We start from the raw sequence: 24,717 nt of genomic DNA, 5'->3' as shown, positions 1-24,717 counted from the left end.
TAAAATTTGATAAAATTTCTATTCAATTTTATCATATAAAATCAATCCAAGGCTGAGTTCCCCTAATAAATAATTTCCATTCCAGTGTCATGGCTTTGACAGGTAAGTTACTTCAGACAAGCATCCATTATTCAAATATTAATTCAAATACATAATGTATATGCAAAGAATCAGAAAAAGAGTCATAAAAGATATACAGATCTGTTCAAAGTCCTATATATGGGCACAGCAGTATCTCAGTTACTTATATCAAGTAGTTTCCAATTGAAAATTGCGTTCTGCTGCTTGAATAAGTTAAATGTATTTTAAAGTGACTTGTGATGTGCATCGCTAATATTAATCTGCCACTTTACTTTTTCACTTTTTACATTTTGTTTTGATCAGAAAATTTTCTATCAAAGCTCAGTCTTTATGCTGATTTTAAACTCCCTCATATAAATAGCAGGCACTGTAATAAAAGGTCACCACCCACCCTAGTGATTTAATCAGTATAAAGTGAAGGAAACACATTCTTCAAAGATCCCACAGGCATGTCCTCTTGTTTCCTTTACATTTTCATATTCACTACTGACCTCGACTTTGCATTCTTAAAGTCTATTAACCCTAGACAATAAGCAGTGAAACACTGTTTCTATGGGGACTTTTACACAGCTAGTCCACAGACTGAACTAAATTATCTGGACATTTTCTTCATCTCTGAAATAAGTTGCTTTTAACAGATTAACTCCAAGGGTCTTTCCAGCTCTAATATTACGCTATGTTGAGGTGGGGCATAGATTTTCATATTGAGAAATAAATACTTAGGACTTAACTATTTTATAGTTAAACCATAAAGTTGGGCATGGCAAACAAAGTGTAATAGCCCTATTTTCAGGCTATATTCATAGAGATAAAGTATGAAGAAAAAAAGGTTAGCCTCCTCTATAGAGTTTTATGGTCAGTGCTGGTTTTCATACTTCAAATGATACCACCACTCCTTGCTTCTGCTTCAAGTTGATTTTCATCATGAAGAGAGGAGTGGGAAGTGGTCTTCTACCGGATGCCAAATAAATTTTACCAAAATCAAATGCTTATTCAGTTCCCTGATTCTCATTTGGATTCCAAATTCTTTGTCCTGTAGTTTGTATGACAACAATGGATTTGATGCCCTAAATGCATCAATTTTCTTCAGCATGAAACTGGTTTGCCATGTATCAATTTGGGCCTCTGTTTCACGTTTGGAGCATGCATTTTCTCTTCATTTCTCACATTTTTTCTTTCAGTTTTAGTCAATCTACAGTCTTTCCTATGCCAGATTATATAGGTATTTTTTCATTACAACTCATACTGTTCAGTGCTCCATGTTCATGAGGGGCATCTTTTCTCTTGATGGTAGTTTCTTCCAAGACATTGCCAATTTCAAGTTTCTCATCTATTGCATCAGTTTCTCTTCATGTATTTAACTCCTGGAGTTTCTGCTCACTCTGCTTCATTTGATATGTTAGCGTCACAATCATTACTTCTCAACCTCTCTGGGTTCTAACCAAGGAAAAAAGTAGCATCCATAGGGTAAAACTATAGGGAAAGAAGGATACCAAGGTGTTGCTTTTATTAAATGAGATCCAGTAATTGTCAAAGTAAAGGATCTTGAGTAAGACAGATTGCAGAAAAATTTATTCTTTTACATTACTTTTATAGTATTTATTTACTGCTACATATTTCATCCAGCTTCCTATAGTACAAAAGGTTTGACTTCTAGAAGTGTCCTTAGTTCAGAGAAAATGAAACAGAGAGAAAGCCAGTTAGTGCATTCCTAACACAGTATGCCTTTCCTTCTTAAAGATGTCTAATGAGGGGCACCTGGGTGGCTCAGTTGGTTGAGACTCTGACTCTCGATTTTAGCTCAGGTCATGATCCCAGAGGCATGGGATCAACCCTGGCATCAGGCTCAGTGCTGAGCATGGAATCTGCTTAAGATTCTCCCTCTTTCAGGGCTCCTGGATGGCTCAATCAGTTAAATGTCCAACACTTGATTGCAGCTCACGTCATGATCTCATGGCTTGTGAGATCGAGCCCCCTCACTGGGCTCTATGCTGACACTGCAGAGCCTGCTTGGGATTTCTCTCACCTTCTCTCTCTGCATATGCGCTCTCGCTCTCTCTCTCTTTCTAACTAAATAAATAGTTTTTAAAAAAGATTTGGGGCACCTGGGTGGCTCAGTCCGTTAAGTGTCCGACTTCAGCTCAGGTCATGATGCCGTGGCCAGGGAGCTCAAGCCCCGTGTTGGGCTTTGTGCTGACAGCTCAGAGCGTGCAGTCTACTTCAGATTCTGTGTTTCCCTTTCTCTCTGTTCCTCCCCCACTCATGCTCTATCTCTGTCTCTCAAAAATAAACAAAAATGTTAAAAAAAATTTTAAAAAAAGATTCTCTGTCTCTCTCTCTGCCCCTCTCTCCCTCTCCCTCCACACACACACACACACACACACACACACACACACACACGTGATTGTGTGTATAATTTTATATTTAAATTTAGATTAATTAAAAAAATTAATTTTTATAATCTTAATTTTTTTAATTTTAAATAATTTTAACATTTTAATTTGAAATCAATTAAAAAATATGTCCAATGAAAGCCAGCTTTACTAAACTTTAGATAGGTTTCTTTGTGACTATTAGGCCTTCTTTTTCTTAAAACATTTAACATGTTTTCTCTGCCTCTTTGAGATGCAGATTTTCTCCCAGAGTCCTGCCTGTTTTCCAGGCATTTCCAGGAATGTCTTCCTCAAGAATCTGAGAATCACCCCTTTGAAATGTAATTATCAAGAATAATAGAACCCCTATCTTTCAGTCTCTGTAAGAGGATAGGTAGGAGTCTAACTTTGATAAGCTTCATTTAGCAAACACAGACGTCATAATCACACTGATCACTTTACTCCTTAATGTCCTAGAATACTTTCCCACTAGCTCAGTCCAGTGCATAAAATTTTTCCTGCCTTTTATTTCAATGTAGGTTAGTTCAATCTCTCTCCAATATTGCAATGCCCTTTATCCCTATGTAATGGTCCAGTACAATTTCTCTTTGACAGTATTAACCCTTCTTTGGGAAGAAGCCAGTAAATGAATGGAAGGGAAAAACTGGAAGGATTCAATAAATTTCCACTCTAACCCCTATGGGAGAAAGGAAGAACACATAAATGTTTATAAAAGCAGTAGAAACAGAATGATCTTTCATCCCCTCCACTCTCAACAGCTCTGTTCATACTTTATTTTCCTTGAGTAGAATACAATGAATGCCCTGACATACATGAACAAGAGCATGGTGAGAGAACTAAAAACCATGACTTCTATAAATTGTTGAAACTTTTATTGGGGCTGGGGAGGAGATTCACCAGGGTGCATGCTTGCAAACATCAAATATTTAAAGGGTTTGGAAAGGCGAAAGTTATAGGGAAAAGAGATTCAGACTTCATTTACTGGTCTCAGAAAACAGTACCAAGACTAATGTATACAAGTTAAAATGAAAAATGTTTCAGTTCAACATAAAAAGAACTTTCCAAAACCTTGAAATATTCTAAGATGGGATACACTCAGCAAACCTGGAAGGTGGTGAGTACACTGTCAAGAGATATGAGACACAGTGGTTTTAGGAAGTCTAGATTGAAATACTGAAGAGAAATTTCAAACACCACAGGGATGCGTGGGAAACCAAAGGTGTAAATTTTCTTCTAGCTTTGAAAATCTCCCTCTTTTTTAACTCAAAACATAGGGAATTTTTTAATTTAAAATATGGAGAATAAACTCATGTGAGGTTGACAAGAAGAACACAGTATTAGGGTGCCCAGCTGACTCAGCAGAGCACACAACTCTTGATCTCAGGATTGTAAGTTGGATCCCCATGCTGGGTGTAGAGATTGCTTAAAATTTTTTAAATGAAAAATGAAAAAAAACTATCAAATAAAAACATTAAATGGTTTAAACACACACACACACACACACATGCACGCGCGCGCGCGCACACACACACACACACACACACACACACAGTTTCCCTTACTAGGTTTTCTGAAGACACTTACTAGGAATAAGGAAAAAATACACAACTACTATGAACATAAAACCAGAGAGCCACATTACTGTGCATCCTCTGTTAGCAACCAATAGTCCCCGCAAGGATGAGAGAAACATTTTGTTATCACTGCATCCTTTATGGTCATTATTAGCCTTTAAAGCTGCAAGTGCTGCATTTCAAAATTCTTTTCTTCACTTTGCTTTCTTAACTGCATCTTTCACCTCCAAGCTAGATTAAGCTATCTATCACAGGAAACATAAAGTAGACCAATGACCTTAAGAAATTCAGAAATGGTGGGATCTTTGATTTTCAAAATAGATTAAAAATAGGATGATTTCAGATGTCCCTGTCGAATGACTCCTCTGGGAAGATCAGTCTGTGACTATTAGTGTGAATTGTCCACTATGCTGGGCTGCTAAAAGACTGTCAATTGCCATGCAGAGTATGCTTTACAGAAACCTTCTCTGAAATGTGTAATAGCTTTAGCAGCTGGATAGAAATTACCACATACTTCCTGGTCACCAAATAGAAGAGTCAGCTACCACAGTGATATGAAATGAAGGCTCACAGCAAGGTTATAAATCCAAACCAATTTCTAATATTCATAAGATTTCCTAAGATTCACAGGTATAGACTCATCCCATGCATTCTCTGACTTACAATGGATGAACTGGATAAAACAGACTCATTGGCGTTTTGAACACCAGATGAAACATATTACTGAAGGGGGGCTGTCAACAATGTCTGCATCCAATAATAGCATTTTTTTATTATTCAGCTATTCTTTATATACTATGAGAATATAAAATTATAAAACAAAAGAAGTGGAGAATCTTAATATTACTAAGTTTATGTGGTTTTCTATACAGATGAGACTATCACCATGAAACCACAGTGCACAATTTTAACATAACATATTCACATCCTAAAATCTTGTTCAGATGGTTTTCCATTTAAATATTATTAAACTGATCTAATAAAAAAGTTGATGTTTAAAAAAATATAGTTGAGTAGGGGTGCCTGGGTGGCTCAGCTGGTTAAGTATCCAACTCTTGATTTTAGCTCAGGTCATGACCTCAAGGTTCATGGGTTTGAGCCCCCTGTCAGGCTCTGCACTGACAGCGTGGAGGCTGTTTGGGATTCTTTCTCTTCCTCTCTCTCTCTCTCTCTCTCTCTCTCTCTCTCTCTGTATGTGTATGTATATGTATATATATGTCTCTCTGCTGTGTGTGTGTGTATATATATATATATATATATATATATATATATATATATCTATATATCTATATCTATATATCTGTCTCTGCTGTATATATACAGAGAAACAGAAAGAGAGAGAGAGAGAGAGAGGAGTAAAATGTGTTATATTCTTCTTTAAGGATCTTGTCCTAAATGTTTCTCATTTACTTTCCACCAAAATAAAAGTGAATGTGTACCCCATGCTTCCTGTTATGTATAGACATCATCAATCAAGACTTAAACCAGAAAGGAATTTTAAAATCTATAAAGTGCTTTTAAAATAAATAACACAGGACACCTGGGTGATTCAGTCAGTTAAGTATCTGACTCTTGATTATGGCTCAGGTCATGATCTCAACGATTCTTGAGTCTGAGACCTACTTTGGACTCTGTGCTTACACTTTACAGCCTGCTTAGGATTCTCCCTCTCTTCCTCTTTCTCTGTCTTCCCCTGCTTATATGCTATGTCTCTCTCTCAAAATAAATAAATAAACTTAAAAAAAATAAGGAGGGGTACCTGGGTGGTTCAGTTGGTTAAGCATCTGACTTCAGCTCAGGTCATGATCTCACAGCTCATGTGTCTGAGCCCCACATCGGGCTCTGTGCTGACAGCTCAGAGCCTGGAGCACCTTCAGATTATGGGTCTCCCTCTCTCTCTGCTCCTCCCCTGCTCACATACTCTGTCTCTCAAAAATAAATAAACTTGAAAAATAATAAAATAAACAAAAATTTTAAAAATATAAATAAATAGATAAATAGATAGATAGATAGAAACATTGCAATAATACATACCAGTGACATTAATATTAGGTAGTCTTGCCTGATTCTATAGAATGTCAAGGCCTGTGCCTCTTTTTATATGCTAAATAGTTTATTCTTCCTTAAGTAAATGACCCAGATCATTGAGTATGTCAGACTATAATTCCAACTGGTCTACTGCTTCCAACTGTCTCCATTCCTGGAACTTCTCACTTAAATTTAGGTGACAATTTGATTTCACTGGAGGTTACAAACCTTGCTCTTCATATCCTTAAAGAGAATCTCCTCTAATCACATTGTTAAAACCAAGGAAAAATTGAAACTTTCAGCATCTCCAGCTCTCTAACGTCAAGAACATTTTATCATTTGTTTTTCTATCTAGAGACAGAAACAAGAAGAAAAAAGAACATATAATATGGACTATATAACTAGTATAAAAGCCCATGGTTTTTCTCAAAGTGTATTAATTTTTTCTTATCTAGCAATTAGGCCTTTGAAGGCAGATAATCGTTTTCATTGCATGATCTCTTAGCAGCATTAAATAACCCAGAATAGATATTAAAACTGTATTTTCTTACAGTTTTGAAATGGAATTTCCAAATATGCACAAGATCTTTTTTCAAACCAGTGTCTAGCATGGAATTGTTATCAAAAAATTTGTAACAATAAGGACTTTTTTTTTTCCTTACTGGAAGGATCTTGTCTCTGGTAAGTTAGCTTGGATTTAAGTTTGTACTAAATTGGCAAGCATTGATATTTCTTTATAAAAGTTCTTGTATGTGTGCATTTTTACCCCCAAATGAATTTGCATGCCTTGAAACAAAATCCCTCGCATTTATTTATGATAAAACTCTCTTGAGTTAATTATAGCATTTCAGATGTGGAAAGTGTGTGCACACTGCTTACTGACAGGTTGACTAGTGAAACTGAACACTGAAATTACTCTAATGAGCAGAAAGAATACTCAAGATAAATGATTGGATGCCGGAACTTTCTAAATTTTCTTGAAAAAGTCAAAGGGTGCCAAACCTGGGGAAACCTGTGAAAGAAGTGATTATCACTATTTGTATAGAACAACACACACACACACACACACACACACACACACACACAAGATAATATAGATCTGTGCTGTCCAGTAAGTAGTCAGTAGCCATACACAGTTATTTAAACTTGAATTAATGAAAATTTAATTTAAATATAAATTTCTTACCTGCACAAACAAAATTGTAAGTGCTAAGTAGCCTCATGTGGTTAGGGCTGCCATATTTGACAGTGCTAATCAGTAATAGTTCCACTATCACAGAAATCTCTATTGAACAACAGTAATATAGAAACATTTGAACACTCTTTAAGCCAGGAATCTCCTCCCCAATATCTTCATTCATAATATAAATGTTCATGCATTGCTTAAGCTCACATACAAATGTTCTAGGGATGCAGGAAAGATTTATTCTGGTACAAAAAAGAAGTTTTGGGGCACCTGGTTGGCTCAGTTGGTTAAGCCTCCACTTCTTGATTTTGGCTCAGGTCATGATCTCATGGTTTGTGGGATCAGCCCCCATGTCTGGCTTTGTGCTGACAGCACAGACTACTTGGGATTCTCTCTCTTTCTTCCTCTTTTTCTGCCCCTCTCTACTCACGCATTCTGTCTCTCAAAATAATAAAGTTTAAAAAAAAGCTTCTTCTTTCTCTGTCAACCCTGCCTCTGATAAAAGGTAAATCTCACTCTCCTTTAAATGTCCTGTTACTCCTTTTCTTACTATATACCAAGTCCAGTTTCAAGAAAAAGGTCAGCTTTTAGGTACTTAAACCATAGGGTGAATCTTCCTTCCTTGCCTTGCTGAAATATAACTCACTGCGTCATATATATATATATATATATATATATATATATATATATATATACATACACACACACACACACACACATATATACATACACATACATATATATAATACATATTATATATACATATGTGTACATATTATACATAATAAACACACATATATGTACACATATATACATATTAAAATCACATTTTGTCAGGAGATCGTTTGGGGAAAAGAAAGATTTTTTTTTTCCCCAAAAGCCTTAATTAAAGAAGTTATTTGCCTATTTATAGCATAGCTGGGAAAAGTGCTAATGCTGTAGTTCTGACAAGGCTATAATGGAAATCCGTCCACCAATTAGTTCTGTTCTGAACAACAACATTATGTACAGAGCACAGAACCAACAGCAACCTAAATGAGTTATTCATTCGTATCATTTATTCATTCAGTAAATAAATATTATTTATTTATTCTGTGGAGCACATTTGGTTATTTCAGAAGGCAAAGTAGCTTAAAAAACCATTTCTATACTTCAGAAACTTACACTCTTGAAGAAAAATCCTATTAAATACAATTAAAACACGAAGTAATAGGGTGTCTTTTCTTCTTTAGCTACATGTAGTAGGGACATACATTTGAATAAATGATATTAAATGATTACAGCCATCAGGGTGCCTGGGTGGCTCTGTGGGTTGAGCGTCCGACTTCGGCTCAGGTCATGATTTCATGGTTTGTGAGTTTGAGCCCCGTGTCGGGCTCTGTGCTGACAGCTCAGAGCCTGGAGCCTGCTTTGGATTCTGTGTCTCCCCATCTCTCAACCCCTCCCCTGTTCATGCTCTGTCTCTGTCTCTGTCTCTCAATAATAAGTAAATGTTAAAAAAATAAATTATTACAGCTATCACTTACTGATTTCTTAGTATACTGCAGGTGCTGTGAGAAATATTTTACATATATAAACCTAATGTTCCCAACAATTCTATGTATCTGAGATATTATCATCTCCATTTTACAAATAAAGGAAAGAAAGCATATGGTGTTTCAGTCACTGTTTCTTTTTTTTTTTTTTTTCAACGTTTATTTATTTTGGGGACAGAGAGAGCCAGAGCACGAACAGGGGAGGGGCAGAGAGAGAGGGAGACAAAGAATCGGAAACAGGCTCCAGGCTCTGAGCCATCAGCCCAGAGCCCGACGCGGGGCTCGAACTCACGGACTGCGAGATCGTGACCTGGCTGAAGTCGGACGCTTAACCGACTGCGCCACCCAGGCGCCCCATCAGTCACTGTTTCAAAATTAATATCTAGTATGTAAAGGATCATCATGCAAACCCAATTATCTGATAAAACAAGATTGTGGTATGTCAGAACCATAATGCACTAAGGACACAGGTTACTGAAACATGGAAGAAAGTGCCATTCCAACAGTCTTATCAGGGTAAGCTTCACAGAATAGGTAATATATGACAGGGACCTTGCAGGTGGTAGTGATAATTTCTGAAGAGGGAATCGGTATACCAGCCAAGGAAGTGTATGTGCAGAATCACGGGGAACTGAAAGAATGACAACAGTTCCATTTTATTTGAGCAGAGAGTATTAGAAAATGACAGAGGGGAGGTTATAAAGGTGAGTCAGAGAAAGCTAACAAATAGTTTTGTAAAGCTAACTAGGTTAGGACTCTATTATATAAGTAATAGTGAAACTATGAATGTCCTGTATATAGGGGAGTAACCTATATAAAATTTACTCTTTACAGAGTGGAGGGACCTGGATGATGAAGTAGGTGGCTCCTGAACTCCCCTGCTCCCACAAATGCACCAAATTTACACCAACACATACAGCAACCCCCTCTGAGAGAAATCCAGAAACCAGGTGAGTGACTCTTACAGACTGAGTGAAAGAAAATAACCACATCGAAACAGGTAGGAAAGGCTGAGACACGCTCTCACCATAAACTTCACCCCTGGCACATTGCCGTATAACCAAAAGAAAACCAGTAAGTTTCAGCTTCTCCCTTAGGATCAAAGGGTTTGGACTGGACATCTAGCAGCACAACTTTTAAGGCGACCCAAGGGACAATCACCCTAAACACCTAGCTCTAAAAGCCAATAAGACACAAGTCCCACAGGACTAGAGCAAACAAAGAAGCAGTTCTTAAATGGGCATATGAGCATTCACTATGACTATCCCCCATGCATCAGCAGAGAGGAAGCAGGGAAAACACCCATCCCCAAGTCTTTCCATTGAAGGAGTTTGATTGCATACTTGCTTCTGATTAACATGCTTTTAGGGGCTGGCTGTGATCCTCCCTGGAGCCCAGGGAAGCTGGTGGGCACTTCTCCACCTTTTCCCTCCAGCTCATTCCAACAATAAATTCAAGTTGACAGTACTTCCCTGGAAGGAACTTGTGCACATACCTAGCACTCCAATTTTTATGGTTGTCACTCAAAGCATGGTACCCAAGTCACACAGCTATGACAGCTCATGACTTAGATCCACAAGTCCCCTAGGACTACAGCAAACTAAGCAGTTTGTAAATGCCTGAGAATTCAGCACCTAATCAGTATGCATCTAGGTGCTGACTGCAATCTTCCCCCTGGAGCCATAAACAGGTATTCCATCTCCTCACCTACAGGGAAACACAATTAACAGCTTGTACTAAATATGGTGCTCCCATGCTGACTGAAGCATTAGTCATAACAGCCAAGATATGAAAACAACCTAAGAGGCCATCAACAGATGAGTGAAGAAGATGTGATACACCACCCACCCCCCAACACACACACACACACACACCCACACACACACACACACACACACACACACATTTTCAGCCTTAAAAATGAAGGAAATGCTAGCCTTTGCAACACCATGGGTGAACTTGGAGGACATTATTCAAAGTGATATAAGCCAGAGGAAGACAAATACCACATGGTATTAATTATATATAAAATATAATAAATAAATAAAGCAGTACTGATAACTCAGAAACAGAACAGAATGGTGTTTTCCAGGCATGGAAAGGTAAGGGAAATGAGTAGATGGTAAAAGGGTACTAACTTTAAGTTATAAAATAAATCAGGTCTGAAGTTCTAAAGTATGACATGGTGACTCTAAATGATAATACTCTATTGTTCCTGCATAATTAAAAATTGCTCGGGGTGCCTGGGTGGCTCAGAGACCCGAAATACCCATCCATATTGAATATGTGACTCATAATTAAAAATAATTTTAGCTCTAGGGGCACCTGGGTGGCTCAGTCAGTTAAGCATTCAACTTAGGCTCAGGTCATGATCTTGCAGTTTGTTACAGACCCATGTCGGGCTCTGTGCTGACAGCTCAGGGCCTGGAACCTGCCTCCCATTCTGTGTTGCCCTCTGTCTGTGTTTCTCTCTCTTTTTCTCTTTTTCTCTCAAAAATAAACGTTAAAAACATTTTAAAAAAGAATTTTAGCTCTGTATGTCATGACATGAATAGATACCCAGGATACATTTCTAAGAGATAAAGAACACAATAAACTCCAACATTCATAAAATAACCAAAATTTTGTTTAAAAGAAAAAAGAAAAAAAAAACAGGGTGCCTGGATTGCTCAGTTGGTTCAGTGTCTGACTTCAGCTCAGCTCATGATCTTGGGTCCGTGAGTTCGAAACCCGTGTCAGGCTCTGTGCTGACAGCTCAGAGCCTGAAGCTTGCTTCAGATTCTTTGCCTCCCTCTCTCTCTGCCCCTCCCCCACAAGCATGCTGTCTGTCTGTCTGTCTGTCTGTCTCTCTCTCTCTCTCCCTCTCTCTCTCTCTCTCAAAAATAAACAAATATTTAAAAATATTTTTAAAGAAAAACATTAGGGGCGCCTGGGTAGCTTGGTCGGTTAAGCATCTGACTTCGGCTCAGGTCATGATCTCACGGTCTGTGAGTTCGAGCCCCGTGTCGGGCTCTGTGCTGACAGTTCAGAGCCTGGAGCCTGTTTCAGATTCTGTGTCTCCCTCTCTCTCTCTGACCCTCCCGCATTCATGCTCTGTCTCTCTCTGTCTCAAAAATAAATAAACATTAAAATAAATTAAAAAAAAAAGAAAAAAAAGAAAAACATTAATAATGTAAAGTAAATTTACTAAAATTATTGAAGAAACGTTCATTTAGGCATGGTTATCTTCACTGAGGGTTATCCTTCAAGTGGACTTCAAAGAATTTAAAATTTTTCTACATTATATAATTCTATATTATTTGAATTTTTATAGCACTGATTATTTTTTAATCAGAGAAGAATGTAACATTTATAAAAGCTATTGATTCCCTTCTTACTCTGTGTAAGATAATGATAATAAGCCCTGTCCTGTCAAATTCACAGGTATGTAGCCCGGCTGAAATAAGATAACATACAAAAGTTCTCTGGCAAGTATAAAGTGCTCTGCTACTACCACACGAGGAGGCTCTTTGCCAGGAGTCAACAATGCTTGTGTTCTTGGGAAGAGAAAAGACTGTTGCCATGTCACATCTACCTTGTTATAGTTGCAGAATATAAATCCTTATTTCTGGATTGACACCACCTACTGAAGATAGTTGTTAAGAAAGATTATCAAATTGTGAAGAACTGTTAACACACAATAAAATGCTACAAAAAATTACCATTTAAAGCATGAGAGTCAAGAGGAACTAGACTGAGGGATTCCAGAGAAGAGACTGAGAAAAATCTTACCTCTTTGAATAAATTTGTAGCCATATTTAAATAGCATAAATTTCTTCAATAAAGTTATTTTTTTTTTTACCTTTTTGTCTCCTTTCTTTGTATCTTTACTCTTTCTTTCCCTCTCTCCTCCCTTTCTTCCTTCCTTTTTCCCCCCATCTATCATTTGGCTATTTCTTTCTTTCTTTTTTTTTTTTTTTGAAGTATAGCTGATACACATGGTTATATTAGATTCAGGTAGACAACACAGTGATTGATAATTTTATGCATTATTCAGTGCTCATCACAGCAAGTGGAAACTCACCATCTATCACCATCCCATGTTACTACAATATTATTAACTGTATTCCCTACACTCTGCTTTTCATCACCTTGACTTACTTTTTTTTTTAATTTTTTTAATGTTTATTTTTGAGAACTGGAGAGAGAGTGTGAAAGGAGGGAGGGGCAGAGAGACGGGGAGATCCAATGCAGGCTCTCTCCAGGCTCTGAGCTGTCAGCACAGAGCCCAATGTCGAGCTCAAACCCACAAACCGCTAGATCATGACCTGAGCCTAAGTTGGAGGCTTAACTGACTGAGCCACCCAGGCACCCTTTATATCCATCTCTATCTCTGTCTTTGTCTCCATCTCTATAGATAGATATATAATTCTTTTAATTGACATTTATTTTAGAACAGCAAGTTTGCACCTCCTAATAAGCCTTTTCATCTATTTCACCCATCCACCCCCATCTCCCCTCTGGCAACTACCAGTTTGTTCTATTTAAGAGATTGTAGTACACTTGAAATTAATAACACTGTATGTTTATTATACTTCAATTAAAATAATACTTTAAAAAAGTCTTTGTTCGTTTGTTTTGATTTTTAGATTCCACACAAAAATGAAATCAAAACCACAATGAGATATCATCTAATACCAGTCAAAATGGCTGGCATCAAAAAGACAAGAAGTAACAAGCGTTGAGGAAGATGGAGAGAAAAGGGAATCTTTGTGCATTGTTGGTGGGAAAGTAAATTGGCACAACCTTTGTAGAAAATAATATGAAGTTTCTCCAAAAAATTAAAAATAAAAATGCCATATGATCCAATAATTCCAGTACTGGGAATTTACCCAAAGAAAATGAAAATACACTAATTTGAAAAGATATCTGTACCCCTATGTTTATCTCAGCATTATTTAAAATAGCCAAGAAATGGAAGCAACTCAAATGTCCATCAATAGATGAATGGATGTGGCTTGCACACACACACACTGGATTATTATTGAGACACAAAGAAATGAAATCTTACCACTTGTGATATCATGGTGGACACAGAGAATATTATGCTAAATGAAATTAGTCAGACAAAGACAAATCTGAATAAAGTTCTTCCTAGCTAGTTTTTTTTTAAATCAGGATCTAATTAAGATTTAATTATTTCATTTAGTTGTCATGTCCCTTTTTTTATTTATTAATCTAGGAGTTTGCCCTATTTTAGTTATTTCTTTTTTTTCAGTTTTTATTACACTGACATTTTCAAAGAGATAAAGCCAGATGGCTTATAGAAGTCCCTCAATTTGAATCACTCTAATTAGATTCCCATGATTTCTCATGATTAGATTCAGACTGAATACTTTGGTAGTGATATTATATAGATTATGCTTTTTCCTTCTCAGCTGATTTATATCAGGGTACAGATGATGTCATTTATACACATTATAGATGATGTTGAATTGAGTCACTTGATTAAGATGTCTCTGCTTTCTCCAATGTGATGAGAAATTTTTCATCTATGTAATTAATAACTGTTCTATAAAACATTTGGATATTTTTTACAATGTCATTTACACAACAACATGAAGCAATGCATGTCTCCTGGAATTAAGAAATATACATAGGAATAGATGAAATCGATTAATACAGAGAATATTTAGAAAGACTACCTAGGATCTTACTTACTGTGCAAGAGTACTGAATCTTACTATAGGCGTTTTTGTTTTGTTTTGCTTTGTTTTCTAGTAAAAGGGTATGTTGAAATATAAGGAATAAAAGCAGTTATAGTATGGCATAGGGTAGCAAGAATGTTTTACAGTATTTGATATTAGGTAATAAAGTAAACACACAATAATAGGAGCTGATATGAGAAATCACATTGGCGGCTTGTGATTAAATTTTAGGACTTTTTATGAGTAAACAGACAGAAATAGATTCATAATTTGAAGTCTGGATAATTATTAACAAAGAAATAATTTTAAATCACTAGGTATGGGATTTAAGAGGAAAATGGTTACTGCTCAGTTTTGGTTAAGTTGCATTAAAGATAACCACATGCCACATATGTTAAAGATGTGAAGTGTAAGTGGTTACTCATCCCTAGAACAATAGAAAAGCAGTGTCAAAAAAATAGATTTAAATGTAAGTCAAATTCAGATAAAATTTGGAAGCATGGATGTTTGAAGCAAGAATGATAAAAAGAAGCATGGAGATTAGAGCACTGATCCCTGGGCAATAATCCTCAGTGATGCACTGTTTTGGAAAAAAATAGGAACAAATGGAAGTAAATCAGAAAAGGGACACTTAGAGAAAGAAAATATCCAACCACACTGCAATACTATAGAAATGTAACAAAGGAAGCTGGAAATTTCAACAAGTATGTGGCTGACTGAGCAATTTACCAAATGATGAAGAGAATTAAGGAAAAATAATTATGGAGAAAATTTAGACAATTAGGAGATATTGTTGAGTTCTGAAAAACTATTTCAATAGTGGGAGAAAAAGCCAGACTCAAGACATAATAAGGAGATAATGAGTAGTGCGAAAAACAAGGTGGGTGGTGGGAAGTAGTATTTACCCTGGAAATAATTTTCTTTTTTATTTTTTTAATGTTTGTTTATTCTTGAGAGAGCAAGAGCGAGAGACAGGAGAGAGAGAGTGAGAGAGAGAACATGAGCAAGGGAGGGGCAGAGAGAGAGGGAGACACAGAATCTGAAGCAGGCTCCAGACTGAGCTGTCAGCACAGAGCCTGACGCGAGGCTCGAACTCACGAGCCATGAGATGATGACCTCAGCCGAAGTAGGGCACTTAACCAACTGAGCCACCCAGGTGACCCAAGGAAAGAATTTTCAATTACAAGCATTGTTTATGTTAAAATTCTATGACTAGAAATTGAAATTGCTCAAAATATTCATATAAATATATCTTGTTATCTCAAGAAGCTTTATGAATCTACATAGTCTGTACAACAACCATACAGAAAAAATTGGTACATTGATGGCCCACTGATATTTACATATATATTTATATTGATGTTTATGTTTGTTTATATTCATACTCATTTTCATATTCATATTCAAGGGTCAGTCATGTGGCCCTTCGTATCTTCACTCAACACTATTTAGGCTGATTTGCTCTCTTCATTGCCCAGTGAAGCCCAAATCTCCCCATTTGCTACTCTGCCTTGTGCATCTACAATAGCTATTATATATGATTATTAAGCATTTCCCATAACATTTATAGCTCGCAATTTTGGGGTACAAAATGGGATTCCAGGAGGGAAACACAAATTATTAATCCATGCTTACAGAACATTAAGTTTAGCTGGCAATGTTCATCTAGGTATGAATTAGGTATCTTCAAGTTTAGCATACCATATAGGAATAATGAGGTTCTATAATTCCCAAAAGCTCTCTGCAAATTTTATCTCCACAGTTCTGAATTTTTAATAATGACATTCTGTTCTTATATTTTAAATAAAAATTTATTCCCCATTTCTCTACTTTTCCTTTTTGAATAATTCTGAACATCCATTGAAACAAGCATGTTTTTAATAATGAAAGCCTGTGAATATTGTCTGATTATAAATGGAAGGTTGTTGTCAGGTTTTATCTCCATATCTGATGCCACAATACCTAACTTCTTAAAAAAAATCTGTGCTAGAAGGAGGAAACCTGTGTTGAAGTCATACAAAGAATTACTAAAAATGCAGCTGAAACGCTGAAAAAGACTCCAAGGTATAATTAATTTAATTAGAAAGGAGAATGGCAAGGCTATTTTTTCAAGATGAGAAATGGTGGGACAATATAGAAAAATTAAAGAAAGAAAAGAAAAGATCCATGGCATGGGTCTCTGATTGCAGGCCACTTTCAGCCCTGTACTTACTGAACCTCTGTTCTACATTGGTGAGAGTGTACGAATGTAGAAATGTAAGACATATTCTGGGCTTGAAATCTGTACTGTGGGGGCTTAGAATTTAGTGATGAGTGGCATTAATCAAGAAGCAAACATAGCTTTATGGAACCCTGTGCTGCTTGCTCTTTTAGGAATGCTACTTTCTAGTGTTGTTGGAGGCAACTTATCATTCTGGATTTGTAATTTCCAAGATGTTGGGACAAGGGGCACTGGGGCACAACTGTGATGGCACTGGGGTTTGTCAGCCTTGATGATGGTCAAAGACAGATGGGCACATTTGAGTCACCAGGGCATGGACAACTCTGTACCTGCGTTGCACTTATATCACCTATAGACAGGCATTTTTATGACAGGACACTTGAAAGGGAGAGCCTCGAGTATGAAATATGAAAGAATGAGCAAAAAGAATACATACTTTCTATTTTTTTGGAATCACTGAATCCTAAAATTAGCTGATAATTAAAACAACCATCATATTTCATTATTAACATGTTCAGTCACCAAGGTCCATGCGTATTCCTCCCTGACTTAAACATTGTTAATTAAATAAATTTCCTAGATATTCCTTCTTACTATTTAAAGATGTCCAATATATTAAAAAGCAGAAAGTAGAAACCATTAGTTGAAAGGATATAAGTTGAAAATATATTGATTAAAACTATGAATATTGGGGCACCTGGGTGGCTCAGTCGGTTAAGAGTCCGACTTTGGCTCAAGTCATGATCTCACGGTTTGTGAGTTTGAGCCCCATGTCGTGCTCTGTGCTGAAAGCTCAGAGCCTGGAGCCTGCTTCAGATTCTGTGTTTCATTCTCTCTCTGTCCCTCCCCCCACTTGTGCTCTGTCTTTATATCTCAAAATAAATGTAAAAAAAAATTAAAAACTATGAATATTACTAAAGTAAGTATTCCATGTGATTGTTTTTTTCCTCTACTCATCACTTTGATATTCCATCACAGTTCATTTTATTTATTTTCTTAGGCTTATTTATTTATTTTGAGAGAGAGAGAGAGAGAGAGAGAGAGAGCAAGCGAGCAGGGGAGGGGTAGTTAAGAGAGAGAGGGAGGGAGAGATAATCCTAAGCACACTCTGCACTGTCAGCTCAGAGCCTGACATGGGATCTAATTCATGAACCGTGAGATTATGACCTAAACTGAATCAAGAGTGGGATGCTTAACCAGTTGAGATACCCAGGTACCCCAAATGTTCATTTTAAATGTATTTTTGCCTTTTGTGAATTTTTCACAATCTGTATTCATTTACTTTTTCATTTTTTGACAAATATTTGTCAAGCACTTACTCTCTGCCAAATACTCGATAGATTGATCCTTGTCTTCAGAGACATTTAGTAGAGCTTACAAACATTAATTTATCAATCATATAAATGTTAATGTGCATCTATGACAATTTCTGCGAAGATGAAGTTCACTGAAAACTTATGCCTAATAAGGGTGGTCATATAAAAATAACTTCAGATTAGAAGAATAGAATTTAATTAATAAATTTTTTTTTATAAATTTAGAAAACACCATGAAAATACCTTGTAATAAAAAGGAACTTGTTGAATAATTATGCTATTAGTGCAGACCACTCCAGAAGAGAGGGGGAAAATTTAGAGATGAGCTGACAAGATCAGTAAGGTGATACCATGTATCTTTTCTATTATGTTATATTGCCCTTCAAAATATTTACTTCAGTCAGGATGGCATTTTGTCCTATCATTAAGTACACGTGTATACATACACACATATATGTATAAACATAGCACACCACACACACAGACTCAACTTTTAAGCAGCTTTTACAAAATATAATAGCATTCCGTGATTCTGTATAATCAAAACTTTTTAAAGTTTATTTATTTATTTAGAAAGAGAGACAGTGGGGGAGGGGCAGAGAGAGGGAGAGAGAGAATCCCAAGCAGTCTTGGCACTGTCAGTACAGAGCGCGATGTGGGGCTCAAACTCAAGAACCATGAGATTATGACCTGAGCCGAAGTTGGACGCCTAGTCAACTGCCCACCCGGGTGTCCCTGTATTGCCAACATTTAATGGCATGCATCATACTCATAAATGAAGCTCCAGAGAATAGAATCTGAAACCTCTATTTGGATTCAGCCTAAGTTCTGCTTTAATAATATGATGGTGTGAACAACTATTAATAGTAAAATTACATTTGCCAATAAAATTGGACATTTTATTATAGTATAATCTGAAGCCACTAAAGATTCTAAAGTTATTTCCTTTGTATTTTACCTACAACCAAACATAAACATTACTGCCACCTCAATGCCTGTTAACAGCTTGAAAATAAGTTTGAACTTTAAGATCTTATTCAATAACTTGATGTTTTCTCTTCTGTCTTTGCATCATGAAGACTTACTGAATGCAAATTATTGGCAGATACACTGGATTGTAAATTAGCTTATGTTCCAGGCAAATTTGAACATTCAAATAGTTCTGATCACCTAATAAATTTTCAATAATTATCTTTCTCTTTGTAAATGCATATGCATTGTTTTATATGCAAGTTTAAAATTTGGGTTGTAGTCATTTTGAATTCTCTTTCACCATCTCTATCACCCACAATTCCCCAAAACCTATCTGGTGTTACCTAGACCATGGAGCCCTTTCCAAATGCTACAATTGGACACAATTTGTCTCTCTTTTAAATCTGATTACATTTTAATTTCTCTCATGGTAGTAACTTACTTGCTACATTTTGTAATCTTTGTGTTTACTGCTAACGCCTCATTAAAAGATACGTTTTTTTAGTTGACAACTCTAATATCGAACATCCCAATAGTGTTTTGTACTGAAGTATTGAATACATATTAACTGGGACATATTAAACTATAGTCTAAAACCAAGTACAGAATACTTTGTATTAAACCATCTCTTTTTTTCACAGAACAAAATTATAATATGACATTAGTGTATAACAATATCCTTAGAACATGGAATCTAATACAATCTGAAACTGTGAACAAGTCTTAGAACCGAGTGTATATGCAAAAGTAGTTGGAAGAGGATGGAAAAAGGAATTTGAAATAAGGACATAAAAGGGAGTAAACAACAGTTTAAAGATTTTATCCTAGACTCATTAAAGAGTTAAACTCTCCCGATCAAGAGAGCTCATAAAGGGGAATTATAAGGAGATTAGTACATATATGCATATGAATACAGACAGAAAATTAAATTGAAGAATATAAACAGAAATGTGTACATAAAAAGTAGTTTTGCACGTTTTCTATATAATAAAGGAATCATCTGAGAAAGAAGTTGAAAAATAAGTGATAACCAAAAGAATGAATTAATAATTCAGTAAACAATTGAATGGCTTAGTAAATAAAATGATGTGCAAGTTGGCTTGTTGTAGCTAAAGTATGCAGACATGCAAGAAATATCTCTTCACCATTTAACAAAGACCTCAGAGGTGGGAAGATTCAATCTTTAAATAGCACTAATGAAATTGACTTAACTGGTTCAAGGTGGAAATAGAAAATCAAAACAATTATATGTGCCTATGGTATGTAATTTGTCTTGTAAAGGCAAAATCATTTGTATAATCATATACAGAGATATTTCCATTAACTCAAGCATTCTGTTGCAATCAAAAGTATACATTTCAAATGTGTCCAAAATGGAAAATGCTTTTTATGTGTGATGGCATCATCAATATGTCACATTTTATTGTTTTACCAGTTGATAATTAATGACTACAGAGCATGAAATTAATCTCACATAGTCATTGAGTTCATCTAGCTGCCAGCCTCTATATATGTATATATTAAAATTGATATTAAAAGCATTCTACTTTTAATCATTGTAGAAGACAAGATTTCATTAATTTCACTGAACAGAAAAACTAGAGATTCTAAGATTCCTTTTAGCTAAGAAAATTGATGTTTTCTGTAATATTAATCCTACTGCAGTAAAGCACTTTACAACTTTTCCTGGTGTTATTAATGATGTAATTGGGAATTTCAGCATATCTACAGTTAGCTCAAAATTAGTTCTGAATATGAGAAGGTTTGGTCCACCAAGGACTATCTATGTTTTTTCTTTCCTTATATGGTTTCTTCTATGTCACATTTATGTACAATCAAGCCCTGAGATTAGTACATAGAGTCTTGGATAATATTACTAATTCTCTGCAAATGCATACTCCCAAAGTGTTTTTACTTAGGTCAACGAAAAATGTGTAAAGAAGAAGACACAACTTTTTTTTTTTTGAGTGGTCTTAACAGTTAATAATGAGACTATCATGATCACAGATGAAAATATCCTTAATTGAAATGTTTCAATCAAATACCTCCTATAAGTATTTAATTAAATATTTTTTAATTCCCGCGAGTCAAGTCTCAGATTTCTAAATGCAATAATTGAAAAATAATACGTTTAGCTAGGCTAATCATTTCTCTCTTATTTGCCAAATACCCAACGTGCATTAAAAAAGTGGTCCTCTATGATTTTGTTAGGACTGACCCAGAAAGAATGCACAGACCTTTACTTGAATACACATCTGTTTTCCAAGACAAAACAAACAAACAAACAAACAAATACAAATACAAATTTAAAAAAATAGAAAAAAAACAGAAAATGCAAACATTTTTATTAAATATATATTTACGGATGTTTCCAAATTTTACAGCTTTCCTTGTTAAGACGTTTTTCATAAATTTCTACAGAGAAGTATAATAGTTTATTTATTTAATGTGAAGAACTGTGCAAATTCAAACCTTTACTCTAGCCTTATTTTTTTCATATATCTAAATATATTTAATATCATTTGTAAAACAAAGAACTTCCTATCCCTGGTAGCTCAATTCATTTTGCATTTAGTGTCACACAGTCACTAACTAAGTACCTGGAATAAAACATTATTTTGGTAATCTTAATTGAGGTTGATGCATGACCTTTTCCCACCGTTGGCAGATATGTGCATTTGGTCATTTCACCAACCTGCACATGTGAACTTAAGTGAATTGTGTATTTCTGAAAGAGAGGAGAGGAAAGGTAAAACCCAGAGATGAGAAAGGTTAGCAAGAGAAGAGCAACAGAAAGATGGGAGTCAAGTAACCAGCTCTCTTAAGTCACAGTATGGCTCTTGCTATGTGATAATAGCTATTTGTTGAATGGATGCATTTTGGGATAGGTTGGTTGATTATGGGTTATAGAATTGAAGTTTTCATCTTCAGATTTCTTAAAAATTTTAAGATCTAGGAAGCCATTTCATTTGCTCTTGTTGTCATCGCCTTTGAAGGTTACTGTTCATTTATTTCTTATGTTGACCATGATTATCTCTACGTGCACTCATTAATTTTTCCTGGTTGCATTTCCTTTACAAATAACGTTGCATTTTGCATTGACTCCACACAAGTTTTTCTTCTAAATACATTTGTCTATGGTTCATCACTTTCAGTTCTGGATATATATGAAGAGGACCTCTGAACTGTAAAAGGACATCTACATAAGTTCATCAAGTCATTCTTGTTTGTGTAATTAGGAATTAGAGATAAAGCAGATCACTGATATAAAAACAGATAAAAGAAATGTGGCAAGTGCATACTATGGAATGCCATGCAAAAGTCAGAAGCAATGGAATAAATGTGTGTAAAGCAGCTTCTAAAATGGTTCCTGCTGGTCCCTGTCACCTGGTATTTATGTCCTTGTGTAACCCTTTCTTCTTGTTTATGGAGTAAACCTAGTGAATGGTTTCTAATAAACAGAAGATGGCAGAAATATTTCACATTACATTACAAAAAGACTGTAGCTTCTCATATTAGGTCACCAAAAAAGCCTCAATGAATTCCAAAAGATCAAAATCATTCTATGCATCTTCTGATCACAACATTATGAAACTAGGAGTCAACCACAAGAAAAAATTATGTAAAGACTACAATACATAGAAGTTAAATAAAATGGTACTAAACAATGAATGGGTCAGCCAGGAAATAAAAGAAGGGGGAAAAAGTATATGGAAACAAAGGAAAATGAAAACACAATCGTTCAAAACCTTTGGTACTCAGAAAAAGCAGTTCAAAGAGGGAAGTTTGTAGCAATAGAAGCCTATTTCAATAAGCAAGAAAATCTCAAACAAACTAACCTTATGCTTAGAAGACCTAGAAAAAGAACAACAAAAAAAACCTAAAACCAGCAGAAGGAAGGAAAGAAATACTCAAGATTAGAGCAGAAATGAATAATACAGAAACTAAACAAACAAACAAACAAAAAACAGATCAGTGAAACCAAGAGATGGTTCTTTGAAAATATCAATACAGTTGATAAACCTCTAGCCAGACTTATCAACAAAAACAACAAAAAAAAGGATACAAATAAATAAAAATCACAAATAAGAGAGGAGAAATAACAACCAACACCACAGAAATACAATTACTACAGAATATTACGAAAAAGTATATGCCAACAAACTGGACAGCCTGGAAGAAATGTATAAGTTGCTAGAACCATACAACCTACCAAAACTGAAACAGGAAGAAATAGAAAATTTGCACAGGCCACTTAACCAGCAAATAAATTGAATCAGTAATTAGAAAATCCTTCCCCCGCCAAAAAAAAACAATGTCCAGGTCCAGAAGACTTCACAGACAAATTCTACCAAACATTTAAATAAGAGTTAATACCTTCTCAAACTACCCCCCCCCCCCAGGAAAAAGGAAGGGAAACTTCAAAATTCATTCTATGATTCCAGTATTATCCTAATACCAAAACCAGAAAAAGACTTCACTAAAAAATTTGCAATAAAATATTAGCAAAGTTAATTCAACAATACATTAAAAGAATCATTCATGGTCAAGTGGAATTTATTCCTGGGTTACAACAGTGGCTCAATATCCACAAATCAATCAATATGATACATCAGATCAATAAGAGAAAAGATAAGAACCATATGATCTTTTCAATAGATAAAGAAAAAGTATTTGATGAAGTACAACATACATTCATGATAAAAACCCTCAACAAACTAGTTTTAGAGGGAACATACTTCAACATAATAAAGGTCATCTATGAAAAACACAAAGATAGTATCATCCTTAACAGAGGAAAAACTGAGAGCTTTTCCTCTACAGTCAGGAACAAGACAGAGATGTTCACTCTCACCACTTTTATTCAACATAAACTGAGAAATCCTAGCCACAGCAGTAAGACGACATAAAAAAATAAAAGGCATCAAAATCATCAAGGAAGAAGTATAACTTCAGCTATCTGTAGAATCCATGAAACCATATACAGAAAACCTAAAAGACTCCACCAAAAAATTGCTGATATCAATAAATGAATTCAGTATCGTCTCAGGATACAAAATTAATGTATAGAAATCTGTTGTATTTCTGTACACCCATAATGAAAGAGCAGAAGGAGAAATTAAGGAATCAATCCCATTTAAAAGTGATTCAAAAACAATAAGCTACCTAGGAATAAACCTAACCAAAGAGGTAAAAGACCTGTACTCTGAAAATTATAAACACTGATGAAAGAAATTCAACAAAATTCGAAGAAATGGAAAGACACTCATCTGTCATATTTAAAAAAATATGTTAACACGTTAATATTTAACAAATATTTTTAAAATGTCTACACTACACAAAGCAATCTACACATCCATCCCTCTGAAATGCCATCCATCCCTATGAAAACAACAACAGGATTTTTCACAGTGCTAGCACAAACAACCCTAAAATTTGTATGGAACCACAAAAGACACCCAAAATCCAAAGTAACCTTAAAAAAGAAAAACATTGCTGGAGGTATCACAATTTTGGACTTCAAGTTATAATACAAAGCTACAGTAATCAAAACAGTATGGTACCGGCACAAAAAACAGACACATGTATCAATGGAACAGAATAGAAAACCCAGAAACAATGCAGTTATATACTCAATTAATTAATCTTCAATGAAGCAAGGAAGAATATTCACTGGGAAAAAAGATAGTCTTCTCAACAAATGTTGGTCCAGAAAAACTGGAC

At 35.4% G+C, this 24,717-nt stretch overlaps 1 protein-coding gene and 1 long non-coding RNA gene across 4 annotated transcripts in view; one reads left to right on the top strand and one right to left on the bottom strand.

Annotated features, from left to right (window-relative positions):
* Positions 1 to 13,573, top strand: part of LOC123384516 — a 71,718-nt gene extending 58,145 nt beyond the window's left edge. The window contains exons 5-6 of one of the 2 annotated variants that reach the window (XR_006595698.1): positions 9,632 to 9,747; positions 13,426 to 13,573. This is a non-coding gene — a long non-coding RNA (uncharacterized LOC123384516). Of the gene's footprint in view, positions 1 to 9,631; positions 9,748 to 12,220; positions 12,635 to 13,425 lie in introns of those variants that run through there. The other variant, XR_006595699.1, reaches the window with a different exon arrangement.
* Positions 1 to 24,717, bottom strand: part of LOC101083672 (ADP-ribosylation factor-like protein 5A) — a 761,586-nt gene that overhangs the window by 724,159 nt on the left and 12,710 nt on the right. The gene's annotated exons all lie outside the window — the stretch shown is intronic.

The sequence above is a fragment of the Felis catus genome, chromosome A3 (genome assembly GCF_018350175.1).
Source record: "Felis catus isolate Fca126 chromosome A3, F.catus_Fca126_mat1.0, whole genome shotgun sequence".
NCBI classification, from domain to species: domain Eukaryota; kingdom Metazoa; phylum Chordata; class Mammalia; order Carnivora; family Felidae; genus Felis; species Felis catus.
The sequence above is the reverse complement of the archived record's forward strand: the minus strand, read 5'-3'. Positions and strand labels throughout refer to the sequence as shown.